Source organism: Danio rerio, chromosome 9 (assembly GCF_052040795.2).
Source record: "Danio rerio strain M-AB ecotype USA chromosome 9, GRCz13ab, whole genome shotgun sequence".
NCBI classification, from domain to species: Eukaryota; Metazoa; Chordata; class Actinopteri; order Cypriniformes; family Danionidae; genus Danio; species Danio rerio.
In genome coordinates, this window is record NC_141029.1 from 7,044,639 (window position 1) to 7,065,947 (window position 21,309).

The 21,309-nt window shown below is 35.2% G+C and overlaps 1 long non-coding RNA gene across 1 annotated transcript in view; it reads right to left on the reverse strand.

Annotated features, from left to right (window-relative positions):
* Window positions 1-957: 957 nt before the first annotated feature.
* Window positions 958-21,309, reverse strand: part of LOC141376064 (uncharacterized) — a 42,302-nt gene continuing 21,950 nt past the window's right edge. The window contains exon 2 of the long non-coding RNA XR_015499105.1: window positions 958-1,611. This is a non-coding gene — a long non-coding RNA (uncharacterized LOC141376064). The remainder of the gene's footprint in view (window positions 1,612-21,309) is intronic.

Genomic DNA, 21,309 nt, shown 5'->3' on the forward strand with positions numbered 1-21,309 from the left:
ATATTATTTACTGTCAACATAGCAAAGATAAAATAAATCAGTTATTAGAGATGAGTTACTAAAACTGTTATGTTTATAAATGTGCAGAAAATATATTCTCTCCGTTAAACAGAAATTGGGGGAAAAATAAACGGAGGGGTGGGGGGTTGTGGGGTGGGGGGGCTAATATTTCAGGGGGGCTAATAATTCTGACTTCAACTATATATATATATATATATATATATATATATATATATATATATATATATATATATATATATATATATATATATATATTTATTTATTTATTTAGGCAGTTAATAATATTCACCCTAAAATATTACTACTACTACTACTACTACTACTACTACTACTACTACTAATAATAATAATAATAATAATAATAATAATAATAATAATAATAAAGGAAAATTAAAGAAATCTTATAGTAGAAAGAAAATATAGAGAAAAGATATATAGGAAATTTGAAGAGGTCCTTGCTTTCTTTATTATAAAAATATTCGGGGGAAAAAAGAATAAAACTGTCAGTTCTGCCTTTTACTGTATACCTGTTCATTATTTGGATAAAATGTCCTACTTTATATTAAGTGGCCTTAACTACATGTATTAAAAAATAAAAAATAAATACAATGCATGTACTGTTTATAATGTAGTGCAGATCACTTTTGGTGTTACTGAGGGTAGAGTAGGGACAGGTTTGATGGTATGGGTAGGTTTAGGGATGGGTTAAGTATAAGTGAGACCAACCATGAAGTTATATGTTTAATTACAGAATTTGGTTACATTATAATTACATAAATGCATTTAATCAAGCAAATCAATGTAAAAACATGTATTCATGTAATAAGTACATTGTAACAAATGATTAATTTCAGTTTAACATATTAGTTGAGGTCACTTAATGTAAAGTGGGACTGGATAAAATGTTAAACATTTGTAACAATGGAAAACACATCCTTTTGTTGCTATATAACAAATGTCTTTTAATTACGTTGTGGAATTACAAGCTTGCATCTTGTCTTAAAACGTACAATATATCAAAATCAATATATTACAATTAAAACTTCCCAAAAACAAACAATTAATAAATGATTTTTTAAACTAAGACCCAAATACTGCACAACTGGGTTTTAAATGACTTAAATTACAACACAAGCTTCTATTATTTGTCCAATTATGTTTTCTACCTTAATCCATTCCTCTCCATCATTTCAGATGCTTCCGAAAGAAAACTTTAATCTGAAATATTATCATCAGACACATATTTTCTTTTTTAAAAATGGTCTCCCTCACCCAAAACCATCCTCATCGTCCGTATGGGATCTTCTGGTTGTATTGTGTGCAGTTTTCCGCTGGCTTCTTCTCAGCATGCATCACTCTGGTGCTTTTTGTGGCCAGAGAATGGTAAAAGGCAATTACACACATGACCAAGCTGATAGCCAGACAAATAGCTGCAGCCTTTATCATCGGGGAGTGAAGGCGCTGCTGTTGCTGTGACCCACTGCTGTAGTTTGCATTTCAATTAAAAATGGATGAAAACTTGTCCTATTTCATTCAAAAAGCAATTGTAGGACTGAGCACTGGATAAGGGTGGAAGAGAAGCCAGGTTTGCTGTAATGGAAAAAGAGCAGAGCAAACAATAAAAAGATTGTATCGAGAGGCAACATACTTTGTTTCTTTCATTCTCTTTCAAAGGCACTATTCAGATGGAAGCGTGTGTAAATTGAAATCTTAACGGTTTATTTGTATATATTCTTTAATAATTTGACTCGATTCGTTGTGAACTCAAAGGGAATTAAAAAACACACTTGCAGTACTTGTTCATAATGCTTCCCAAAAAAAATGTCAAACGTGCCATGATTGAAGTCGCTTGCATGATTAAAGTTCCACTGCACTGTACGGGTTGAAAAAATCCATAATCAGAGTGTGCTGAATATTAATAAGTCCTTTATGAGAGGTTAATTTCATAAGCATAAACAAAAAGCCCTGACGTTATGTATTGAAATCAATCAAATAATTGTTTAAATCCTACTCATGCTTTTCTAATGTGATCAACAATCTCTAGAGTGGTGCGGGAAAAAAAACAAAAAACAGATGCACTTATTTTCAGGTCCACCTACATATATAATGAGATGGATTTTATTTAATGCCTATATTTGCACTAGTTTATGTTTGATTCTGTTATTGAATTTTTTCATAATTGAGTTTTTTTATATCCCTCCCTCTAGTGAGTTTATATCTCACTGTTTAAACCTTTCTTCTCAGATGTGTGAATTACATCTAGCAATTTTGGGGTGGTTCATTCCACCATAGCGACCCCGTATTAGTAAAGGGACTAAGTCAAAAAGAAAATGAATGAATAAATGAATGAATGAATGAATGAATGAATGAATGAATGAATGAATGAATGATTGAATGAATGATTGAATGAATGAATGAATGAATGAATGAATGAATGAATGAATGAATAAACGAATGAATAAATGATTGGATGAATGAATGAATGAATGAATGAATGAATGAATGAATGAATGAATGAATGAATGAATGAATGAATGAATGAACGAACTTTGGATTATGAATGTAAGAGAATATTAAATTTGTCAATAACTTTGTATTATTCGTGTTGTTTAAAGTGTTTATTTGCAGGGGATAACAGAAAGACATATATATTTTTTGAGAAGCACTTTTTGATGTTTCCTTTACATTCACAGTTGTCATAATTATTAGCCCCCCTTTGATTAAATTATTTCCCAAATGGTGTTTAACAGAACAAGGATTTTTTTTTTTTCACAGTATGTATGATAATATTTATTCTTCTGTAGAAAGTCTTATTTGTTTCATTTTGGCTAGAATAAAGGCTGTTTTTAATTTTTTTTAATCCATTTTAAGGTCAACATTATTAGCACCTTTAAGCTATATTTTTTTAATTGTCTACAGAACAAACCACTGTTATACAATAACTTGCCTAAATACCCTAACCTGCCTAGTTAATCTAACTAACCTAGTTAAGCCTTTAAATGTCACTTTAAGCTGTAGAGAAGTGTCTTGAAAAATATCTAGTCAAATATTATTTACTGTCATCATGGCAAAGATAAAGAAATCAATTATTAGAAATGAGTTATAAAAATGTGTTTAGAAATGTGTTGAAAAAATCTTCAATCCGTTAAGTGAAGTTTTTAAACTAATTTCGAGAGGAGCACGTGATATAATTGACAGCAGCTGGCCACCTATCTACACTCATTAGTTAGCCAATCAGATCTGTCCTAACCCACTATAAGTAGCCTAGCTAGACATTACTCCCTTATCTTCGTTTTCCGAAGAAACCCCCCATCCACCCCTTTCTCCTCCTTTTCTCCTTTACAAAAAGGGGAGCTCTCGAGAACCACCTGATCTCGTACTCCCCTCACATGCTCTATGGACCTGGCGGGAGCCCTGGGCTCAACTATCTCCGAGCTCAGGGTTCTCTCCCGGGACAGCATGCCAAACCTGCTTACAGCTGTCAAGCAATATCTAAGTGTGAACTCTTGAAACAGAAATTGGGGAAAAAATAAACAGGAGGCTGATAATTCAGGGGGTTTAATAATTCTGAATTCAACTGTATAAGGCAGTGACATTTCTTGTTCTATTTCATGTATAATTTCTTTGCTTTTTTCTTTCTTTAACGCTGTTCATGTGAGACTTAGGTGTTGCAGGTAGATAATAGGAGAGAAACTGTTTTCTGCTGTTCATTTATGGATAAATCTATCTAAATGTTTAAGGAGACAGCAGTTAAAAGTTTTACAAGGTTAATGTCATAGGATACAGGAATCAAGTGGATTTGTTTTGATTAAACTAAGATTTGTTTATAGATTTTATTTTGTAATGAGTAGTAACTTTTTTCCCCACTTATTTACTTAACTGCATTATGGGACCTTGGTCTTTCCTCCAACAACTTTTAATCTGAAAATGTTGAAAAGGTGACTTTTATGAATATATTTAATATTTTGAAGGGATACATTGTCTGAGATGTTGTTGTATAGTATGCTGCGAAAACCTGATAATAGGCTGCCAGTACATTTTCTGTTATTTTATAGGCTTATTTTTCTCTGTATTATTTGTATGCACTGTAAAAATAAATTCGTAATTTTATGGTTTATTTCCAGTAGCTGGGGTGCCGTAAAAAAAAAAAAATTAAAATAACAGCCGTTAAATTACAGAAATTTCCTTGAATTGAAATCTCTGTTAAATTTCTGTAACTAAATATCCGTTATTTTACCATAAATACACCATCGGGTCTGTAAATCCTGTCCACTTCTAATTCAGTTATTTTCAACCTACCCTTTAAAGGAACACTTTGTCCTTTTATTGCTCTTATGCAATATCCCCGTTTTTGCATATTGAGTATTTTTGGACATCAGCTCCTCTTTGGAGAAGAAAATCTGTAACCACAACATTCAACCCTGCTCGAGTCAGCCTACATCATTATAAAATAAAGTGAATGCAACTAAAAAAAGAGGATACAAACTTCCAGTGTGAAGTCAGCATATTACAGTACTGCTGCTGAGCAAGCACTGATGACTGCAGATAATAATCACTGGCTAATGGTCACAACACTTGACATTATAGTCCAGTATCCAAAACTGAATAAAGATGAGCCAGATGCAGCACTACAGCTTTACTGTTACAGTAAACACCAGTGATAAAGTTTACAAACCAACAGACCAAAAAAAAAAAAAAAAGAGATAATGTTGTGTGGAATAGAAAATAGATTGCTTACAGTTTGGAATACTGCAGCTTGTTTATTCTGATGTTCACTGTGTCAACTGTAGAACTGTCAATAATACAACAGCAGGGCCGGATTAACCGGGCATTATGGGCACAGAGCACTTGGGGCCCCTGCGAGGGGGGGAAATGCCGATTTTGGAGTGTCTATTTAGGCTAAATGCAAATAGCACACCTTGTTGGAATAAGCTAATTGAGTGATTTACGTTTGATTGACAGACACAACATAACTAAATAGCGTGACACACAGCAGCGTGAGTGATGTAGCTCGTAAATCGCATGGCAACTTGTTTTGCTGCGATTATGAACCCGGTTCGAATCCAGCGTCTGATGAACAAATTTTTCCTCCCACTGCATTTTAGATTTTGCCTACTCTTCATCATGAGGTAGACAAGTATGAATCATTAATAAGTGTGTGTATTATAGAAGACTCAGATTCATAGAACTGGATTGGAGAGGTGTTATATCCAAATCCAACCCAGGCTTATTCTAGAAATGTAGCCCCACGGACGTTTCTGGAGACCGCGAAATACTCCCCAGGTACGTATTTGTGCAGTTTTTGTTTTCCCGGATCTGCGAGAGACCGCTGTGCTCGCTTTTGCATATCAAATGTCTGTTACGAGCGTGCATCGTTAGCGCTCGTGCTGTTTTCGCGTAAAAAGCCGCCGAAGGCTGCTGTCGAGCGACCGTTTGTCCACTGACTGACTGACCAAATGACTGAACAATTGACTGGGCGGCCGGCCAATTGGCCAACCCAGCCACCCTCCTCCTCCTCCTTCTTTCCTAAACCCGAGCGACGATTTACAAAAGCCATCCAGAAAAAGAAAAGCCCTCGTCCAATTTTGACCGCGTTTTCGAATTTCACCGCATTCTCGCCCTGTTACGAACTCGTTCGCTTTATTTTTTTATTCTGTTTTTTGTCTTACCTGATTTCTAGAACCGCTCTTCCCCGGACTCGAAACCCGGTCGTCACCGCAGCCGGCTCCTCCTCCTCCGGGCCTCCGCTCCACCGATGTAATACGACAAACAGAAAAGGGCAGAAAAGCCCTCCAGATGGAGGTGAGCGGTAAGTCGGCGAGCACGAAAAGGAGCGGCATCACACTGCCCCATAGCGTTCGCTTGAAAAAACGGAATGCGGCCATATGTACCTCCATCCGCGTAAATCGCAGTCTCCAGAAACGTCCGCGGGGCTACATTTTTAGAATGAGCTTGGGTTGTCTAAATCATATGCATTATATGTATGTAGAAGTAAGACATTAAAAATACCATTAAATATTATTATTTTGTTCTACTTCAGTGAACTTGAACAAGTATATTAAAATCCATTAATTTTCACAAGTTTTATTAGTATTTATTTGTTCAAAGTGTGCTTTAAATGCTTTAAAAATGTGTTAAATCTCTGTAGACTAGATTATAAATGTACTGTATATCCTTTACTTTAAAAATGCGGGCAATATATTATAGATTCATTTTATTTGAAAAATATTATGCTATTCTTATTTTTTAATTTAACAATAGGGGTGCGACCAGGTGGGGGGCCTACAAGACATTGTGCCCAGGAGCCTCTGAGTTCTTTATCCGGTCTTGTACAACAGAGTAGTTTTAAAGAATATAGGATTCATTTCAGTCATGACAGACAGTTATCTACTGTTGTTTATTCATATGCATTACTGTAGTTCTCTCATCTGGGATTCCTATTGACTTGCTTTTGAGTCTAATCAATATTACCAAGAAACTGTAAAGCTGTGCTAAGTGGAGACTGGAGATTGTTAATTACCACTAGGCTGATTACTAATTGATGGATACATCTCTTTAAACTTATCTCTAACCTTTCCTGCCTATCATGTTCTCCTTCATATAAAAGCTTGATAGAAAATAAAGAGTGAGCAAACGGATTGCACACAGCCGCTACATAAAATTAACAGAACTCTCTTTTTTTTTTTTTTTGGCTGCTTATGTCTGTTTATTGGGTTCATAAAAAGGTATCTTATTATATTAAAATAGAAAATAGTTACAATTACAGTCTGGTCACAAAACTTCATTGGCTGTGTAAGCTGATTATCGATTTAATCTGCTTCTGAACACATAAGTTCATGGCCCAGGTGATTAGTTGCCTTCGCCTCAGCTTCCAATGAGCTTGCTTCTCAACATTAACGTACCTCGATTTTGTTTGTGCTATTGCAGATATGCCTGGATACCCTCCTCCGCCATAGCTCCACCTGTGTGTAGATCTATCTGCTATGAGAAGTTCATGTATATTACACTGTTAACAATGTCCTGTTGAATCTACAGCAACTTACTGTCAGCAGTTCTACAGTAACTTACTGTATATCAATTACAGCAAGAATACTGTGTTTACATTTACAGCGCAATACATCTTGCTGTGTATGTATTCACCATATTGTTTATATTTACCTTAAAGTATGCAGTATTTTCAAAAGTGCAACTTTAAAATACTGCATAAATGGTAAAATACAGTTCATATTACAGTTAAATACTGTGTAATTTACAAAAAGTTTTAACAGTGTATGTTTGCACTGTTATAATCTCAAACAGATTATAGAATATTCTTTGTCAATATAATGGCAGTAGTGAGTCTTGGTACTTGCTTTGTGTCAATAACAAACTCTCTATGTCGCCAAGAAACATCAACAATGTTTTATGTTGTTTACTATTCTAAATTTCTTAAAGATTTGTCATGACAAAACTGTATATGTAATTGGAAGTCATTAACTTTTCAGTGTTTTTAAATAAATGTTTGAAATGTAAACATTATGAAATTGTCAAATACAGATAATTAAAAATGACTGCTTTATATATATATATATATATATATATATATATATATATATATATATAAAGCAGTCATTTTAGAGTCATCATAGAGAGTTTGTTATATGTATATATATGTATATATGTATATATGTATATATATATATATATATATATATATATATATATATATATATATATATATATATATATATACACACACAAATATATATAATGTATTTATGTATGTATGTATGTATGTATGCATGTGTATGCATGCATACATACATACATACATACATACATACATACATTATAATGTAATTTATCCTTGTATTATTATTATTATTTTATTATTATTTAATTTATTTTTTTTGTTAAACAAATTCAAGCATCTTGTCATGATCACCAGCGGTTGATAACCACCAGAGGTTGCTGAAAAACATTCACACTCACACAAACCACAAATCCGCCATGTTATGGACTACAGATCCCAGTTAAGCAATACACACACAACCGCTTCCTGATCCTGACTGATTGCCTACACACAGCTGATGCTGCTCAAGTACTGATCACACACACACACACGGAGCACAATTGTAAACATGAAGATCGCTAAAACTGAACTTTGAAAATAGTTTGAAAGCAAATTACAGCTAAGAGAGATTACCTTAATGCTTTTAAAAATTCCAACTTTGAATGTTAGAATCTTCTAAACAAATAGGGCATGGGGGGTAAGTGGGAATAGAACACAGCCAGGAACTATGTTTTTAACTACAGCTAAAGAGGTGTAGTTGCAAGTGCTCAGGTTTGCAACACAGTTTTCGAATGTTCGTTGGAGCGACGGATTTGGGAAACGCCAAATCAACAAACTATGTTTGTAACGACTGAACTTACGACCTTAGTTTGCTAACAATGGTTTTGGGAAACGCACCCCAGAAATGATTGAAAAGGGAGTAATATGTGACCCTGGATCACAAAAAAGTCTTATATTGCACGGGTATATTTTTAGGAATAGCCAAAAAACAAAACATTGAAGAGGGTCAAAATGATTGATTTTACTTTTATGCCAAAACAGAGAATAATATTAAGTAAAGGACATGTTCCATGAAGACATTTTTTTTCCATTTTCTTACTGTAAATGCATCAAAACTTTATGCTTGTTTAGTGATGTGCACTGCAAAGATCTTTAAAGGCAATTTTCTCATTATTTTGATTTTGTTGAACCCTCAGATTCCAGATTTTCAAATGGTTGTATCTCAGCCAACTATTGCACCATGCATCAATGAAAAGCTTATTTATTCCACTTACAGATTATGTATAAATCTCAATTTCCGAACAAACAATTACACTTACGACTTATGTTTTGTGGTTCGGGGTCACAAATACAGTATGTAGTCGGTTGGCACCCATTTATATCCACCCTCCTTTCTAATTAAACCTATTGTTTGCAAAACTAAATCGTTCAGGTCAAGACCTCACTTATGGCGTTGTCTGTATATAAACTCTTATCTACAGATCTGAGCCAACGCCGAGCACTGCCAAACACTATCTCTGCCAAACAACACTGGCAAACAACACACAGGCCGTTGCATCATGACTTTAGCGAACGAGATGCAAACAATCGAAAAGCCCTGTCCCTTTACATCGAGACCAAAACAGAAGACGAAAGAGACTATGATGATCAAAGACGCAAAACCAAGGCCCAGGTCCTCAGGAGCGATGCCTGGGCCAAGCAAGGAACAAAGGCAGCAGTATTTCCAACCAGATCACTCTTCACTCATATTGACTGGAAGAGGCTGCTCCTATAAACATTTATGCTGCTAAGTGTTTGAATCGTCCCCTGTGTTTGGACTCTCAGAGAGAAGCAGAGGATATTCGGGTCCCTTTGAAGAGTGACTTTGGCCAGCCTTCCCATCACCCTTGAGAAGAGTTCTGTAACTTCATAGCGAGCCGTTTTTCCTCAACTTCCTCTCGCTCCGTCGACTCAGCAGAAAAGTGCTGCATAACCTGAGGACATGTATTATTCCCCCAGTGCTTACCGCTCCGCACACCGCCTGTGGGGCTGCCTTTGTATGGGCATTAATGTATTATTTACAGCCAGGGCTGTCGACGTATTTGATCATGCCTTGATTAAAACACCCGCAACCTTGAACAATTAAGCCGCTTTTCTTCAAACTCGTGGTGAGCAGATATTGAACTTCTGACGTTTCACTTCAAAACACGGCTCTACAGAAGATTCATATCAAAACAAGGACATAACTAGAGAAAGAGACATCCTTAAAATAAGATCACACATAAAAACTGGAGGATTCCTCTAGAAATTAACACACTCGGTGCTTTATATTGAAAATGGTTATGCTCTATATGTAAAACACCTCAAAAATATATTGTTTTATCAAGTTAATTGTTAAAAAACGACACCTATACTATACACACAGTTTACTGCAGTTTCTAACTGAAATGAAAACAAGTGCAGTAAAAAATCTACAACTTCAATCAAATTATGATTACAGTGTCGGCGCAATAGCCTAGTGGTTAGCGCACTGACATATGGTAGTGTGTCAGGACGTCCCGAGTTCGATTCCCGGCTTGAGGACATTTCCCAACCCTACCCCCCTCTCTTTCTCTCTCTCCAACTTCGCTTCCTGTCTCATGACTGTCCTAGCTAATAAAAGCAAAAATGCCAAAACTAAATGTTAAAAAATAAAAAAAATATATGATTACAGTGATGGGTTACTGATAACTGATGTCTTATTTTTGTACGCTTTTTCCATGCAATCCTATGGGATTAAAATACATTTTCCAGAATGTTCTGTATGATAGACTAATGCATTTAGAGATTTTTGTCCAGGGGCGGCTGGCCATCTGGCAAATGCCAGAAGGGCCGGACCATTTTTTAAATGTGGGCCGGTCAGCTTTTTTAATAAATTTTTTTTAAATGTATTTTTTTTACATGCAGGCAGCTTTTATCTCTTGCAAGATGTGAATATTATGATGATTATAATAATAGTAATAATAATAATAAATGTTAAGCATTGGCACAATCTGCAACGTCCGTATGGTTTCGAGATGGGCCGACCCAATCAGAGGTTACCTGGCACATAAAGGAAATGCACCAGGATATATCCTACTAGGGTGAACTGGGGTGTTTGACTTTATATTTTTAACAGAATATTGTCTAAACATTACAGCGCTATACAACAATTTACTGTTGTCTCCCTTTTCAATAAATATAACATGCACAAAATCCTTATAAATATACATTGCACAATATAAATAACACAGATTTTAAAACGAATTTAGCTATAAATTCGCTGTATATTAGCTATACAGTCCTACACGGTATGTGCAAACCCATTTGTATGTTAACCAAAAAAAAAGACTTTCCACTTCATGTTATCGAGGAAGCATTAAGAATTTCATGCCTAGATAAGTGAATTAACTAACACTTCCATTAGCGGTCATGAGGGACACGTTGCAGCGTCGTATTCTTAATTAAAGAACACTCCTGACAGCTTGTTTCCCCACTCTGCTGGTAAATGAACCATATCAGATTCGCCATGTAGGTAATTATGAATGTTAATGCAGAGGGTTCTTCTCAAACGACGACCCCTCGCACCATATCCACAGCCATTCGCTTCTTCCTCGCTTCATCTGCGGCATTATTTTTCATACACGGAAAGAAAAGCGGCATTAGAGGCGCGATCAGACAGACGTTACCTCAGACGCGGCATTACGCTGATATTTGCTCTTATGCATTCGCAATGAAGCATGTGCAAGAACTAGAACCCAATTCGGCTTTCAGAGACACTGGGCGACTGTTCACTTCTGTAAACACTAATACACCTCTGTGCTCTTTCTCCTCTCCCTCAGACGCTTTTACTTCGTACTTCTTCTTCCTTTTTTTCGCCCTTCATCCTCTCTTTCCTCTCCATCACCCTCTCGCCCCCACAAGATTTGTACTTGCTAATGAGGTGCGAACTCCTATAAGAGAGATTGCAGCAGTAAAGGACCTGCTTTTAGTCCTAACACTTTACTTTTTGGTTTGTCTTTTGTAACTTTTGAATAAGTCCTGAAATGTAGACTTAAACACTCATGTTTTACTGAGCAAGTTGATTCACGGCAGCTAATGGCGAATTCATGTTCAATGTTTTAGGTTCTGTCTATATTGGATTATGTGAATCTATTGTATAACATACAGAAAGTTCACTGAAATACACACACCATACCGAAATACTAAATGGTTATTGTTTTTTTAGTGTTTGCAGATTTTTACAGTTTGATAAATGATGATGAATATTGAACTTTTTTTTTTTTTTTGGTGTTTGCAGATTTTTACAGTTAGATGAATGATGATGAATATTGAACTAATGTTTTTTTTTTTTTTTTTGTGTTTGCAGATTTTTACAGTTAGATGAATGATGATGAATATTGAACTAATGTTTTATTTTTTTTTTTTGTGTTTGCAGATTTTTACAGTTAGATGAATGATGATGAATATTGAACTAATGTTTTGTTGTTTTGTTTTTTTTTTTGAATTATTTTAACTTTTTTTACAATATTAATTTTGGGTGGCACAGCGGCTTAGTAGGTTGCCTCACAGCAAGAAGGTCGCTGGTTCGAGTCCTGACTGGGTTAGTTGGCACTTGTGTAGATTCATGTTCTCTCTGTGTTCACGTGGGTTTCCTCCGGGTGTTCCGCTGTCCCCCACAGTCCAAAGACATGCGGTATAGGTGAATTGAATGAACTAAATTGGCTGTAGTGTATGAGTAGTGTGTGTGAATGAGGGTATATTTGTGTTTCCCAATACTGGGTTGCAGCTGTAAGGGCATCCGTTGCGAAAAATATATGCTGGAATATCATTCATTCACTTATTAATTTTCCTTCGGCTTAATGTCTATTTCAGAGGTCGCCACAGCAGAATAAACTGACAATATTTACTAATATTTACAATATTTACAATCTAACTATCAATATTTACACTCAGTGAAAAATGGGTTGTTTCAACTCAATTTAGTGTGAAAATATGGACAAGCCCAAATGTTTGGTTAATTGATTGAATTAAATTCTTAACTCAACAATTTGGTTTGGGATGCATTTGACACAAAATTACCTTAAAACAACTCAACATTTTTAGAGTGTACTATGAACATTTACAGTGTTTAGCATAATTGAGTACACACCCTTTTGAAAATTTATATTTTTATCCATTTCTCTGTGAATAAAGGCAATGTATTTTGGGACAGTTTATTTAATTCACCTATACCAGCCTGATGTCACGAGGAAACATAAGTATTTTACGTTTTGTCAGGCTAATTCATACAAATTCATACGAGTTCAGTCATTTGAAAATTTACCATTTTTAAAATGAGGCACCTAACCCCAACCGTCATTGGGTGATGAGCAAATCGTACTACATTGTACGAATTCATACGAATTAGCCACTAAATCAAAAAGTTCTGAAGTCCCGAGCCATGACTCGAACCAGCTACCTTTTTGCTGTGAGGTGACAGTGCTAACCACTGAGCCACCGTGCTGCTATCGATATTTCATGCAAATGATTATTTACAGACTAGCAAACACACAAAATATGACAATTAGCCTCAATTATTTCATTATAATTTAAGCGGAACATATGATACATAAGGCAGAGACAGTCAAAATATTCAGATGAAGTAAGGTTGCACGGTGTACTAGTACCGTGGTAGTTTGTAAATGGTAGTATCATCATTGACGGTCTATCTACGATACATAACGTTGCATGTGGAAAAGTCACTAAAATGCTCACATTGTATTTTTAATAGTCTGTGGAGCCCTTTAGGATGCACATTTTCTGATGTTTTCTGACGTTTCAAACACACACCTAAATCGGTTCATATCACCTCCTGTCAATGTGATTTAGTTGCTACAGCAACCGCAACAATTTCTTAAAAAGAGTCACAAAATGAAGTTTTATTTACTTTGGATTGTTACCTGATAAGAGTGAAAACAAAAAAATAATGTTAATAATAATAATAATAATAATAATTATAGATGAAAAATTCTGAATAGCATTGAAACTATTTTTGACCACCTCATATACTGCACTTCCTTCGTCAGTTGAGAAAGGTTATCCTGCCACAGGAGCTGCTCATGCAATTTTACTCAGCTATCATCCAATCCATCCTCTGCACTTCAACCACCGTCTGGTTCAGCTCAGCTTCCAAAACCGCCTTCCGTAGACTACAGCGAATAGTCCGGACTGCTGAACGTATCACTGGCACTACCCTTCCTACACTTCAAGAACTGTACTCTTCCAGAGTGAGTAAAAGGGCTCGCAAAATCACTCTGGACGCCTCGCACCCAGCACACTACCTGTTCGAACTGTTACCATCTGGTCGGTGCTTCAGAGCACCAAGCACAAAAACAGCCAGACACAGGAAAAGTTTCTGTCCTTAGGCCATCTACCTCATGAACAGTTAAATATTCTCCTACTGTGCCATAAATATGTGCAATACTTTCCCATACGCACTTGTACACTGCACCTTATATCAATATACAATGCAATACTCTCCATTTGCATTTGTACACAACACCTTATAACCTGTATATTTATAACAAATCTGTACATACAACTCAACATCCAGATTTCTTGACTAACTGCATCTCTGTTTAATGTTTATCATCTTTCTTTTTATTTTTCCATATTTATTTTGTGTTGTCACTTGTCACTTTATGTACACTGGAAGCTTCTGCAGCCATAACAAATTCCTTGTGTGTGTGAAGCACACATCAGTAAAACCGATTCTGATATAGCCAAATTCTGTTGGAAAAATGCTCTTTTTGTAACAAAGTTCATTTTGTATAATGTGTATCTTTACTGTAATGTGTTTTTGTTGGACAGTTGTCTACAAAATAAACAAAAAGATTGAATACATTTTAGGTGAAGTGATGTGCAAATAATATTTTTTTCAGTTAAAAGGGAATTTTACATTAAATTCAAGTAGAATAGTAGTACCTATTATAACATGTAAAATATAGTATTTCTGACAATTTTATTTATAATTTGAGTTATGAATTACAATACTGCAATACTATTTGGTATTGTGATACTTCAGCTGGTATAGTATTATAAGACAAAATAATGGTATCGCGACAACCCTACTTTAAAGTGTGAGACTTGTTAATATTGAGTGTATTGTAAGTTAAGATTTTCAAGACAAAATGTCCTTATAAACACATACAAACATATTTTTTGCCATAATGTGATGTAATTTGTTTTATTAATCAAAGGTGATCAAACAAAGTTTTTGTAATAAAAAAATGGTTTATGTAGGAGATGAACCTGATATAAAATAAAATATTCCTTCATTCATTTACTTTTCGGCTTAGTTCCTTTATTAATCTGGGGTCGCCATAGTGGAATGAACTGCCAACTTATCCAGCGTATGTTTTTACACAGCGGATGCCCTTCCAGCTGCAACCCATCACAGGGAAACGACCACACACTCTCATTCACACTCATACACAAAAGACAATTTTATCTTACCCAATTCACCTATACCGCATGTCTTTGGGCTGTGGGGAAAACCGGAGCACCCAGAGGAAACCCACGCGAGCGCAGGGAGAATATGCAAACTTCACACGGAATTGCCAACTGACCCAGCCGAGGCTCGAACCAGCAACCTTCTTGCTGTAAGACAACAGCACTACCTACTGTGCCACCACATCACCCTAAGATAAAATGATAATTTAAATTTTTTTTTTGACAAAAATAAAACGGGGCCCTGCACACATCTTAATGAAAAATAAATAAATAAATAAAATTAATGTTTATTGTGGGCTAAAGTCTGTTACACTACAAGAAACTACAGGGTTCATACAGTCATGGAAATCAGGAAGTCATGTTATTTTGACATGGCATTTTTTCAGGCCTGGAAAAGTTTTGGAAAAGTCTTATATAAAAATCTCTGGTCCCACTTTATATTAAGTGTCATTAACTACAATGTACTTATATCAAAAAATAAATACAATGTACTTACTGTGTTTATAATGTATTTGAGAACACTTGTGGTGCTTTTGAGTTGGGATAGAGGTTGGGTTATGGACAGGTTTGGTGGTATGGGTAGGTTTAAGGGTGGGTTAAGGTGTAAGGGAGGGTCAACATTGTATTTACAAATTTAGTTACAAAAGTTAATTACAGATGTAATAACAAATGTATTTAATCAAGCATAAGTACACAGTAAATACATGTATTTACACAATAAGTACATTGTAACAAACTATTAGATCCTGTATAAGTACATGTTAGTTAAGGCCACTTAATCTAAAGTGGGACCAAATCTCCATATAGGTTATTTACTTCTTTTCTCTCCTTGGCCAATCACATACTGTCACATTAGTAGTGCGGTGTAAGCATTATCTAAATCAATTGTACATAGATTTAAGTATAAATTGAAACTAAATAGACTGTTTCCTATTTTATGATATGCTGTATTAAATTTGAACATGCATAATTTTTTCTCTTTTTTCTTTTCACATTATACAAAAGTTCATTTTGTATAATGTGTATCTTTATTGTAATGTGTTTTTGTTGGTCAGTTGTCTACAAAATAAACAAAAATATTGAATAAATTTTAGGTGAAGTGGTGCAAATAATACATGTATTTACATGAATTTAATCAAGCATAAGTACACAATAAATACATGTATTTACACAATAAGTACATTGATAAGTACATTGTAACAAGCTGTATAATGGGACCAATTTTACATAATGGAATATAAAGGAATTTTTATATCCTGTATAAAGGAATTTTATAATTTTATAAAGGAATTTTATATAAAGGAATTTTTATATCCTGTATAATGGGACTAATTTTTTATTTTACCACACATATGTAGACACTACATGAAACATTAGGTCCTGAAAATTTACATGAAAGTCTTGGAAAAATCATGGAAAAATCTGTTTAAATTTAGTAGTAAAATGTGTGTGAACCCTGAAACTAATTCAGCCATAAATCCTGCTCACCTATATACAAATGCATGTATCGATTCACGGTGAGAAACGCACAACAAGCTCAAACAGTTCAGAAACTCCCGTCCCAGTACACAGCAGTTCCATCTTTACTTGTCAGAGTTACAGTTTAAAATCAGCCTAATCCATCATTCTGCTATGTAAAACATTAAATTAACGTCACCACGGAAGAATGGATTTTTTTCGTCCTCAGAAAAGTACGAAGAAAGCGCTGATTAAGCATAAGAAGGTTACCACAGGGAAAAAAATAAGACATTGTGTATCCAAATTTACTTTCATCAGCCAATTCTCAATCACGATTACACATACTGTATATCTTCCCTCCCATTACTGACCAATCCTTCCAAAACTATACCGTATATACAAAAAAATGAAACAACTCATTCATTAATGCCTTGCCGAATTTGACACAGTGCATTTGCTTCGTTTTATTTCCTTTCCTCGACTTTATGCAGATTGTGTGTTTAAGACTTATGGCAATAGCGGCCAACTTATGTATGCAAATAGATTCGCCTCTCTGTTGGGTGAGATTACTGTGAAGTGCTGCTATTTGCATTTGAAAATGATCCGGATTGGAGTGAGCGTGAGGCGAGGTGCAGTTAGGGATGATGGGTAAAAGAGAGCTTGCCACGATAAGCTGAAAATTGTGTTTGCCTAAATGCTTGCAGCAGCACACCTCGCCAACGCTTTGTAATTTCCCTTTTCTTTTTTTGTGTCGGTCCCTTTTTTATGCACGTGGTTTAACAGTAACGCTGTTAACAGAGCTGCGGTTTAATACCGAGGCCTCTTTTAAGTCTTCAGGGTGGCGTGATTGCTCAGACTGTGGATTACTAGTCCTCAACAAAGTCAGATGTCAGAGAGACCAGCCGGTACCTGCAAACGCCACTGATCACATTGAATTAAAAACACTGTGAAGCACTAAAGCTCTGACCAACACACACATGATTCTTCTTGGGGTGGATGTGGTGGAATATTTATTTCTAGGATTTGGCATTTGATGTGGATGTTCCTGTTTATGGTATCAACCTTTTAAGAGAGTGTAAATTAAAAGGGCTTAAGGAAAAGAAAACATGTAGAGGAGAGCAGGGCGGTTTAAAGTGTAATAAATGTAAGGTCAGTAATTATGGTGGCTTGAGAAAGTCAACATACTGTTATACTACATAAACTTAATATTCTCCTTCTTCTTCTTCTTCTGAGGCTAATTTCTAGATGCATCTCCTCCTAGACCATTCATACTACAACCACCAAATAACACCAAACCTCCAAACTGGTCTGACTTGGTTTTTTCCAACTGATCCGACTTATGGTTTTCCGAAAATTTAGAAAAGTCCCATTTACTTAACATTGGATCAAATTTTGTGACCTCATAACTTTACGCCAGTCTGTCATATACTGTAGGCTTAAGTTTGGGGTCATTTAACTCAGACTACCAATCTGCCAATCACTGATGACCTTTAAAGGGCCATATAACCCCCCTGTTTCAGCAGGGTGTTTTGACACCTCTACTTTGGAAAAAGTCAGGAAAGTGGGCGTGTCCAGCTCTGTTTAGGGGGGAGTGTCGGAGGAGGAAAAGAGGGAAGGTGCATAAAAATTTGCATAAAAACGGGAGTGTCGGTTTGGGCACGCACTGATTTTCACAGAGGCAAAACAAACACACAGACACAGGAGAGAAAGACAGTGACTGTGTTTACATGGACATCAGTAATCAAATTATTTGACAAATTATTAAATGGTGGACTTTAACTGCAGTTTGGTGCATTCTTTCAGGTATTTCATTCATGACCCTTGTGACAAACAAGATATTTGATTCGAGGAGCTGCTGGAAGCATGTATTTTTAATGCAATGTTTGATACCGCGCACGGCGAATGAGAGGAAAAAAAACCTCCGCATTTCCCGGATACTTAGATGCACTCGGTAAGTAGCGTCAGAAAGCCGTGTGAGTTATTCCTGTCACAAAATGTGGCAAAAATCCTACACAATGGAAATAGTTCGATTGTGGTGCTTACATGTTTTTTACAGCATTTACAGCAGATTTTTCAGTCCATAATATTGTAGTGATATTAACGTACGGTAAACTTTGTTAACTTAGAAATCATATGACCAAGGTTCGTCTTTAAATGCTAGAGAAGTACTGCTGACGATATGAACTAACTTTGCCTTTGAATAAACAAAGACCACTAATTGCTCACTTACCAAATCTGCAAAGACAGGACAATCAACACCAACTGGAGCCGCGTCTTTATTAAAAGGAGAGGAGAGGCAAATCCGGATTTCACCATTTACAGATCAGAAGTTTTTTCTTGGACACATATTTCTGTCGAACGTCGCGTGCACTGTATTCTAGTCCAGCTGCACTCTCATGGAGGGAAAATAAAAACAAAACCTTAACTGCAGCAAATTATAAAAGCAACACTGACGACCCGTATTTCCGAACAATTCATGTTCTCCTGCTTGGCAACACAAAGTGGTGTCTCTCTGCCGTCTGAACACTGTAACAGGTAAAAACAGAAGCTATCATGCATATTAATGAAGTTGCACCGCATACACAATAGAGCTCGCTGATTGGTTTGAACAAGTGTTACTCATGCATTAATGCAGCACACTCAGAGATGTAATAAGGCACTCCCAAGTAAAGACAGCCAGTTTACACGCTGGAATACACGCTAAGATCTCATGGTCGAGACGCAGCTTTAAAAATTTGTTTCAAACCGGAAGTACAAATTTGCTCAAAATAATGCAAAAACAACCAATTTTCACTCTTTTCAATGTTATTTTCAATATGGCATTAACAAACATGAATAAATATTGTAATAAATGTGTCGTTTATTGTTTGTTCATGTTAATATGAATAGCATTAACCAATACAAGTTTCTACAAATATCAAATATCTGTTTTTTTTTAACTTTAATCATACACTACTAAACGTTTGGGGTTAGTAAATTTCAGAAATGAATACTTTTACTCAGAAAGGACACAATGTTTTTGTCCATTAAATAACTCATTCCGTTTGTTGCTCCAGGACTGATGTCACATATTTGTTTATGAAATAATAAAATGTTTAGTGCGGTACTTTTTTTTTTGCATTACTTAAGCATTTATAACTTTTATTCATTTTGAGCATTATGAACCTTAGATGATGGATAATAATGCCCAGGGTGTATTTAAAGATACATGAACTGTGAATGTAGACCAAATCATTCAGCAACTGTAAATGTTTTAGCTTGGGAAGATGATTTTTGAGAAAGTGCCTCTGACGGTGATGGAGAGAAGGACATCGACATAAAAACTTTTTTCAGAAATCTCATTTCGCATGCTATCTTCATCAAATTTTAAATATTAACTCATGAGACACTTGGCTTTCAAGTCATATTTTTGCTAGGACTTTACATTAATGTTTTCCTGTGTTTGTATATGGAAAGCAAATATTGAACACAATACTATTTTTTTCCTCATGACTTTATAATGTATAACTTTATATATTTCATAACATGTAACTTCTCCTTTTATCACAGTAAATCTTAAAGTATCTACTTTCCAATGATACATAATTTGTGTTTGTAGCTTACTGGAGTCAGGAACTTTTACTATTTAAAGTTAGGTAGGTGTAAATCCCCAAAATTGAGCGCTGTGCAGTGTTTCACACAATCAGCATTTATATGTAGCCCCGGACCTTTTTTAAATATTTCCCAAATGATGTTTAACAGAGCAAGGAAATTTTTACATTATGTCTAATAATTTTTTTTTTTTCAGGAGAAAGTCTTGTTCGCTTTTTTTCGGCTAGAATAAAATTTTAAGGTCAAAATTATTAGCACCTTTAAGCTATATATCTTTTTGATAGTCTAGTCTGTTATACTAAAATAAACTGCATAATTACCCTCTTCTGCCAAGTTAACCTAATTAACCTAGTTAAGCCTTTAAATGACACTTCAAGCTGTATAGAAGTGTCTTGAAAATTATCTAGTCAAATATTATTTACTCTCATCATGGCAAAGATAAAATAAATGAGTGATTAGAAATGAGTTATTAAAACTATTATGTTTACAAATGTGTTGAAGAAATGTTCTCTGTTAAACAGAAATTGTTAAACAAAAATATGCACGTTTCAAAGTTTAACTTAATAGTTAGATTGATATAAGCTGAGATGACTAAAAAAAAAAAAGTACTAGTTAATTTGATTTTTTTTAAAAATAATAATAATAATTCAGGCACCGATATTTTTTTACAGTGCAACAACCATGGCACAGCATTTAAAATACACTCATGAAATACCATAGGCCAGGCCCGGATTGGCTAATCGGGAGGACCAGGAGTATTCCTGGTGGGCCGGTTTGTTTTTTGGCCACGAGGGCCGGAGGCCCTCTTGAACAGTCGCATTTTCATTTATTTATTTATTTGACCTTAGCCTCTTTTTATTCATTATTTTACTACAGCTCCACTTTTATTTTTATTTTTTCAGCCCCATGAGCAGAATGCAGCCTGCAGGTTAATGATGTCCAATAAAGAAATCTATGAAGTCCGTTTCTTATCAGATGTTGACTTTTAAGCCTCCTTTCCACTGCACAAGACAAACAATAAGCGACAGACTGGAAGTCATTCATTTTCAATGGAGAGATTACTAATTAATTGGATTATCAATTAACAAGGTAATGTTTTGTTTTGTTCAGAGAAAAAGAAATGTGGAGAGAACACTTTTTTTTCAAGAGCTAATTAATAAAATAAATTTTTTATTGATTAAAATGAATACTGAACT